Source organism: Babylonia areolata, chromosome 12, assembly GCF_041734735.1.
Source record: "Babylonia areolata isolate BAREFJ2019XMU chromosome 12, ASM4173473v1, whole genome shotgun sequence".
Lineage (NCBI taxonomy): Eukaryota > Metazoa > Mollusca > Gastropoda > Neogastropoda > Buccinidae > Babylonia > Babylonia areolata.
Window position 1 is genome coordinate 28,600,543 of NC_134887.1, and position 7,500 is coordinate 28,608,042.

At 42.8% G+C, this 7,500-nt stretch overlaps 1 protein-coding gene across 2 annotated transcripts in view; it reads right to left on the reverse strand.

The window, feature by feature from the left end:
• Positions 1-7,500, reverse strand: part of LOC143288500 (uncharacterized) — an 18,970-nt gene that overhangs the window by 1,206 nt on the left and 10,264 nt on the right. For both annotated transcript variants that reach the window (XM_076597073.1, XM_076597072.1), the window contains exon 2: positions 1-7,500. This exon is cut by the window's left edge and continues 1,206 nt beyond it; it is cut by the window's right edge and continues 3,472 nt beyond it. The gene's annotated coding sequence lies outside the window, so the exon portion shown is untranslated.

Genomic DNA, 7,500 nt, shown 5'->3' on the forward strand with positions numbered 1-7,500 from the left:
AGGAAGGCAGTGTTCACAAGTAAGAACACTCTCATAGACAGGAAGTAAATGTTCAGAAGTAAGAACACTCTCACAGACAGGAAGTCAGTGTTCTGAAGTAAGAACACTCTCATAGACAGGAAGTAAATGTTCAGAAGTAAGAACACTCTGACAGACAGGAAGTCAGTGATCAGAAGTAAGAACACTCTCACAGACAGGAAGTAAATGTTCAGAAGTAAGAACACTGTGACAGACAGGAAGTCAGTGTTCAGAAGTAAGAACACTCTCACAGACAGGAAGTCAGTGTTCAGAAGTAAGAACACTCTCACAGACAGGAAGTCAGTGTTCAGAAGTAAGAACACTCTGACAGACAGGAAGTCAGTGTTCAGAAGTAAGAACACTCTGACAGACAGGAAGTCAGTGTTCAGAAGTAAGAACACTCTCACAGACAGGAAGTCAGTGTTCAGAAGTAAGAACACTCTCACAGACAGGAAGTCAGTGTTCAGAAGTAAGAACACTTCCACAGACAGGAAGTCAGTGTTCAGAAGTAAGAACACTCTGACACACAGGAAGTCAGTGTTCACAAGTAAGAACACTCTCATAGACAGGAAGTAAATGTTCAGAAGTAAGAACACTCTCACAGACAGGAAGTCAGTGTTCAGAAGAAAGAACACTCTCACAGACAGGAAGTCAGTGTTCAGAAGTAAGAACAGTCTTACAGACAGGAAGTCAGTGTTCAGAAGTAAGAACACTCTCACAGACAGGAAGTAAATGTTCAGAAGTAAGAACACTCTCACAGACAGGAAGTCAGTGATCAGAAGTAAGAACACTCTCATAGACAGGAAGTAAATGTTCAGAAGTAAGAACACTCTCACAGACAGGAAGTCAGTGTTCAGAAGTAAGAAGACCCTCACAAATAGAAGTAAATGTTCAGAAGTAAGAACACTCTGACAGACAGGAAGTCAGTGTTCAGAAGTAAGAACACTCTCACAGACAGGAAGTCAGTGTTCAGAAGTAAGAACACTCTCACAGACAGGAAGTCAGTGTTCAGATGTAAGAACACTTCCACAGACAGGAAGTCAGTGTTCAGATGTCAGAACACTCTCACAGACAGGAAGTCAGTGTTCAGATGTAAGAACACTCTGACAGACAGGAAGTCAGTGTTCAGATGTAACGACACAAGGAGAAGGAAAGGGAAGTGCGTGCTGGTGGGAAGATGGGACGGGGTGCGATATTTAAAACATAAACACGTTCGAAAAAGTTACAAGAGAATAATTTCACAGGAAACCAAGCAAACTACTACCACATTTTTTTCTTCAAATTCACTGCAAATTCTCCACTAAATTTTATGTACAAGTGTTTCTTTTTTGTTTTCTTTTAAGGTATAGACCTTATTCTGATAAGTCAGACATGCAAAAACAGAATGAAGTATCAATATCACTGTTTGATCCAGATTTGTCAAAATTCTCGAAATGGAAGGTCAGAGAAATTTTACTCTGTTGTGACCCTGACCTTCCCCATAGATCACGTGACAAGCCGTGGGATTTTACAGCGTTATGTACTGCACAATAAGGTCAGGTGTCATCACAGTCTTTACTGTGCCAGGGACCGTTTTCGTTAATCACGTGACCTGCCATGTCAAAGGTCAACATGGCTGACAGGTTTGGCCTCTGTTCCAATGTTGTTTCCATGGAAACAAGGCATACAGAAATCAGTCCATGAGTGGTGAGAATCACAGTCCATGGACAGACACACAGCTGTGACTCAAAACTTTTGGGGGTTCTTCAGAAATGGTACACATGTAAACATGATGGATTAACCAGGGGAAAAAAGCATATAAAGAATACACTGCTGGAGCAAAAAATATAACACTTATCTACAGACAATTTTTTCTGAATAGAAAAAATCCCTCATGCAGCAGAACAAAGATCGTCAGAAGAAAGGCCAGGTGTGTGTTCTGTCTTGCAGTCACATTTCCGACAGAAGTTAGAACGTGAGCAACATGTCTTTCTGCTTCCACGTTCCACGTTGGTCTGTTGTCTGCTTCCATCGTGAATATTGCATGACCTGCATTCTGTTTGACCTTTCATTGTCATCATCAAGAATTATCAATATGTGCTTCTTTTATACTCTTATTTATTGCAATTACAAGGGGGTGTAAAAGCGTGCGGACTGTCCATATACGCTACACTACATCTGCTGCATAAAGAATATAGCATCGTCATACTAAAATGTCTGTACAAATAACAAACACAGAAAAGTCGAGGGACCAGACTGGTTTGTCTACAGCCCCTCCGGATGGGAAATCATGCAGTCAATAACTGACCTTTGACAGACACAGGTGACTTGATTCCTTTCAGAATGTTTGTTTCCACTGACACCATGAAGCTCGGATACATAGACATGCTGCGTTTCAAATCTATAAATCACAGCTGACGTAATCAAACTCCAAATACAATGATGATGGCGAAGAGAATGGTGGTGATGATGGCGGTGGTTATGATGATGATGATGATGATGATGATGGTAATAGCGACATGCAGCAGAAAGTCACACAAAGAAGAAAAACAATTTTCAAAATGCTGCAGGAACAGATAATATATCAAACTACGATATACTATTCATATATACAGTATGCAGCAGCAAAAGCGTCACAGAATGCAGCAGTACAGTCACATGTCTGAAAGCAGGTGACTTTCAAGTCGTCGTCATAACGACTGTAGCTTAATGAATTCACCCCTGTGCAGCTGGCATGGCCATAACAATAATCATTTAGTTGTTGCTGTTAGTTACAGGCAGGTAATCAGTTATACCAAGCAGGCCAGCATTGTCTCCAGATGTTTTGGAGACACCAGCCACACAACAGTTCCAAGACAGCCAACGCCTGCCCGTTCCCCACCAGGAGAGAGCTGACCAGCACTGCACTGTGCAGGACAGGGACTGCAGGCAGCAGCCAGTCCAGTGAAGGGATCACCTCCACATCAGGAAACACGTCCACACACACAATGCATCTGTTGCACACAGGGTCCACACAGGTCCTCCTGGTCAGTAACACTGCGGGATGGACAACTCGTGCTCAGCTCTGTGCTCACCATCTCTCCGCCTGGACGTCACAGTCATTTTGTCTGCTATCCATTTCAATGGCTGCACACTGATTGGGGGCGGGGAGGGGGTGGGGGTGGGGGGGGGGAGTGGGGTTGTTAGGGGGTTGCGGGGAAGGGGGTGATTTGGATAAATGGGTTAAGGGGTAAAGTCACAGGCCGATGAAAGAAATAATAAAGGATGTAATGACAGTAAAGAATCAAAAAAGTTAGTAACGACAGAAGGTGGAAGGAAAATATGAAAATGACCTTGGATTATACATATACATTCATACATATATATATATATATATACTCAAAAAACAAAACAATAACATAATCGTCATCCCAACAGAGGAAGCATCTGTTGTGAAACAGTCTGTCCGATACACAATAGCATCTGTCATGTGACTGACAATGCAGGTGGAATCATGGGATGGGAGGGGGTGGATGTTGAGGGAAGGGGGAAGGGGGAGTGGGGGTACAAGCATGAACATGGAAAGTAATCCAGACTGGTGTCTACAGACTCAGACCAGTAACAAAACAAACATTCTGTTGGAGATCCTACAGTTCGACAGACCCAGAACACTTGACATACACATCATGGCAATCGTCAGCATGATAAAAGTGATAATTTTCACCACAACAAAACTGTGAATCACAATATCTATCAGAACAAAAGTACGTGCCAAATGTTTACCGCGGTAACAAAAATTGTTTCAATGATTTTACCACAACAAAACTTAAGACAATGTCATTCCCCATGACAAAACACTATATAACAACATTCATATACACAGAAAATATATCATAAAGTTTACCAGACGGAAACTTTATAATAAAGTTCAAAACAACAAAATTTTATCATAACGTTCATGACAGTAAAGCTCTATGTCATAACAATCATCACAACCAAACGATCTCATTTTGGGGGGTAGTGGTGATGGTAGGAATTGGGGAAATTGGTGAAGGGGGTCAAGCCACAGGTCAACGACAGTGAAGAATCAAAACGTTAGAAATGAGATAGCGTAAGTTTCCACTTAACTGATATTATTAACATTGTGTTTCACAACTCTTTTCAAAAACATTTGTACAGAAAACTATGAATAGAATTACTAGGACAAATTTCAAATCAACATTTGAACATTTAAAAGAGAGAGACACATGGAACCTTGATTACACCCCACAGTGAGGGCTGGAGATAAGACAGCAGGTGTGTAGGCACGCGCAAGCAACACAAAACATACACCTAAACATACATAAAAAACATTTAAGTGTACACTCCAACTATGGAGTGCACCATTATTGTTTACATGACTATCCCTCGTGCATCACTGATTCCGTGATCCTCTTAATGATTCTGAAAGTACCATCATACCAGCCATTCTGTTGTTCGAATTTTGGACACAAGAAAAGTATGAAAAAAGAAATTAATATTCGAGAGAAAAAAAAATCTTTAGAAGCTATCTCATTGGGTGAAATAAAAGAAAAACGAAGAAAAATAAAATAAAATAAAATAGATCCAAGAATAACCTCCTTAGGCCATCCCCTGTTTTTATTTTGTCCCCCTTTTTTCCCCTTCTTTTTTTTGTTTTGTTTTTTGTTTGTTTGTTTTTTGTACTCATCTTTCGCATACACCCCTCCTGAAACCGCTAATCATGATCCTTGTATCACCGTTCTCCTATCACCCCCCACTGATATCTACTGCTGCTAAACGTCATCTTTAAATCCTTTGCTTTATTCTCGATCCTCACCCCCATTCCCTCTCAGGCAATGGATTAAGGATAAAAAGATAAAAGAAAAAGGCAATTGTTTAGTTCATCGCACACAACCACGCAATGCAGTGGTGGTATACTTAATTGATATAAACAGCTATATTCTCTCTCTCTCCCCCTCCCTCCCCCTCCTTCTCTCTCTCTCACACACACATGTTCACGCACACGCACACACATTGTCTTCCAGTACACGATTGCCACAACGACTTGACCCTAATTTTTGTTTCCCCTGCTCTGTCAAACCCCATCGGGCTTCCTTCTTTCACTGGCGAAAAATACGAAAGTACGAAGAGGGAAACGGAGGGCGACTATTTCGTTCAACGTACATAATCACGCAATGCAGTGGTTACATTCTTGATTCACATACTATTCTCTATTGAAAAAAAAAATCAAATCGTGAAAAAGGAAAAAAGAACAATACTTCATACCAAACAAAATTACTTAAAAAGGCCATAAGGCAAACAGCGCTGTAGAATGGGTAGCTAGTACCATCCCATTGTTTACATCTCCCTACCCAATCGCAAAACAGCAAAGATAGCACATCATAGACTGCGGAAAATAGAACAAAACAAACAAACAAACAAACAAATAAAACTGTCAAGGCCTGCTCGAAAAAAGAAAGTGGAATGGACTGGTAAGGCATAAAAAGGAGACAACAATGACAGAAGAAATAGGCAGAAACAAAGAAAGTGATAGAAAAGAGGAAATTTCTACACAGATTTCCAAAAGTCGGGGATGCTATTTATACTGAAACATCCCCGGCACCCCCACGGGTAGGGCGACTGCTTTTCCATTCATCGGACATAATTATACAAAACAAAAAACAAGCAAACAAAAAACATTATCTCTGGCATTTTCTTGCTCACATACACGTTTTAAGTGAGCATATCAAGCAATCAACGGCGGAGAAAATACAACCAACCTATAAAAGTGTGTTTGGAAGAGTGGAGTAAATGAATGGTCCTGTGGAGACAGAATAGTTATCTCGTGAATGACATCGTGAGGTCAGCCCATCTCAGCAGAACCAGCTTGACCCAAACTGCATCAATCCACTCACCCGGTCTCTCATCGAAGACAGGCGCCACACAAATACCCACACCATCACCATCATCCCCTCAAAGCCACCATAAGCTCTAGCAGCAACTGCCAATCCACAACTTAAAAAAAAAATTCTCTCTTGTATCTACACTTACAGATGGGTTCCACCACCTAGCTGAACCACAAAACACCTACTACGGGCGTTTAAAAAACATAGTAATAAAAAAAAAGAACCAACTATGCGCACTTAAAAAAAACTGAATTAATTATGATTCCTATGCCGAAAGTACATAGAGCTACGTCATCGATGGAGAGAGACAGACAGACAGACAGAGAGGGGGGGGGGGCTAATGGCACTTGTGCTCCTCCGCTCACTTTCCAAGCGCTTACTCGACTGTCATGTGCTGGTATTTTCCAAGAGCTGCTTGCAGTGGAGTGATGGCGTAGAGGTAACGCGTCCGCCTAGGAAGCTACAGAATCTGAGCGCGCTGGTTCGAATCACGGCTCAGCCGCCGATAGTTTTCTCCCCCTCCACTAGACCTTGAGTGGTGGTCTGGACGCTAGTCATTCGGATGAGACGATAAACCGAGGTCCCGTGTGCTAGCACGCACTTAGCGCACGTAAAAGAACCCACGGCAACAAAAGGGTTATTCCTGGCAAAATTCTTTAGAAAAATCTGCATCAAATTCAAACGTAAACACGAAACTTGTACAGTGATTTTACTGCCTGTCACACTTATCTCAAAGTCACATGAAAATTCGACATGTTTTCTCTGACAAGCTTTGCCAAAAGGGTTGGGGGGAGGGAGAGGGCAGTCTTTGCTACAGGAGTGGAGGCAGCAACCTGCACGGTTCCCACAGGAGTGGAGGCAGCAACCTGCCGGGTTCCCACAGGAGTGGAGACAGCAACCTGCCGGGTTCCCAAAGAAGCAGGGCCAGCAGCCTGCCTTGGTCCTGTAGGAGTGGGAGAGATGCACGCTGCCTGCACGCAGCTGTTCACCGGGATGGAAGCCACTGGAGCGGCTGGCATGGCAGAGAGACAGTCCACTGCTGTGGTTGAAGGTCTAAAGGGAATGCTGGGAGGGGGCTTTTCGGGAATGCAGGGACTGGAGGATGAAGGTCGGAATCGAGATCGGGAAGAGACGGGGGATTGTGACTGTCTACCGCTAGTCGTCTCAACAGTACCGGTATATGTTTTAGCGGATGTCTGTCGTCCTGTGCGGTGGTTCTGCTGGTACTGGTGCCTCTGGTCCGCATTCCTCGGGCCGTCACTTTTTCTTACTTCCCCACACAGAAAATCCTCCAGTTCTCCTCCTGCTACTTGCAGCACGCGGCCGGTGGTGTTCAGACTGACATATGATTTGCCATTTTTGGACCAGGCATGTTGGACGTGTTCGTGCTTAGACAGTCCTTCAGCCTAACTGCGTTTATCCGAGTCAGATCTTCCTGAACAGAAATGCCAGAACCCTTCAGCTGTTTTTGTTTGTTTGTTTGTTTGTTTCCAATTATAGAGAACTTCGTTCCTTGATTTTCTCGACTAGGATTTTACATTAACCGGCCTATTTCTTTCTTTGATGGGTTTGCCTATTCTGTGGGCAATACTTATATCCTGCTCTTTAAAGTGGGTAA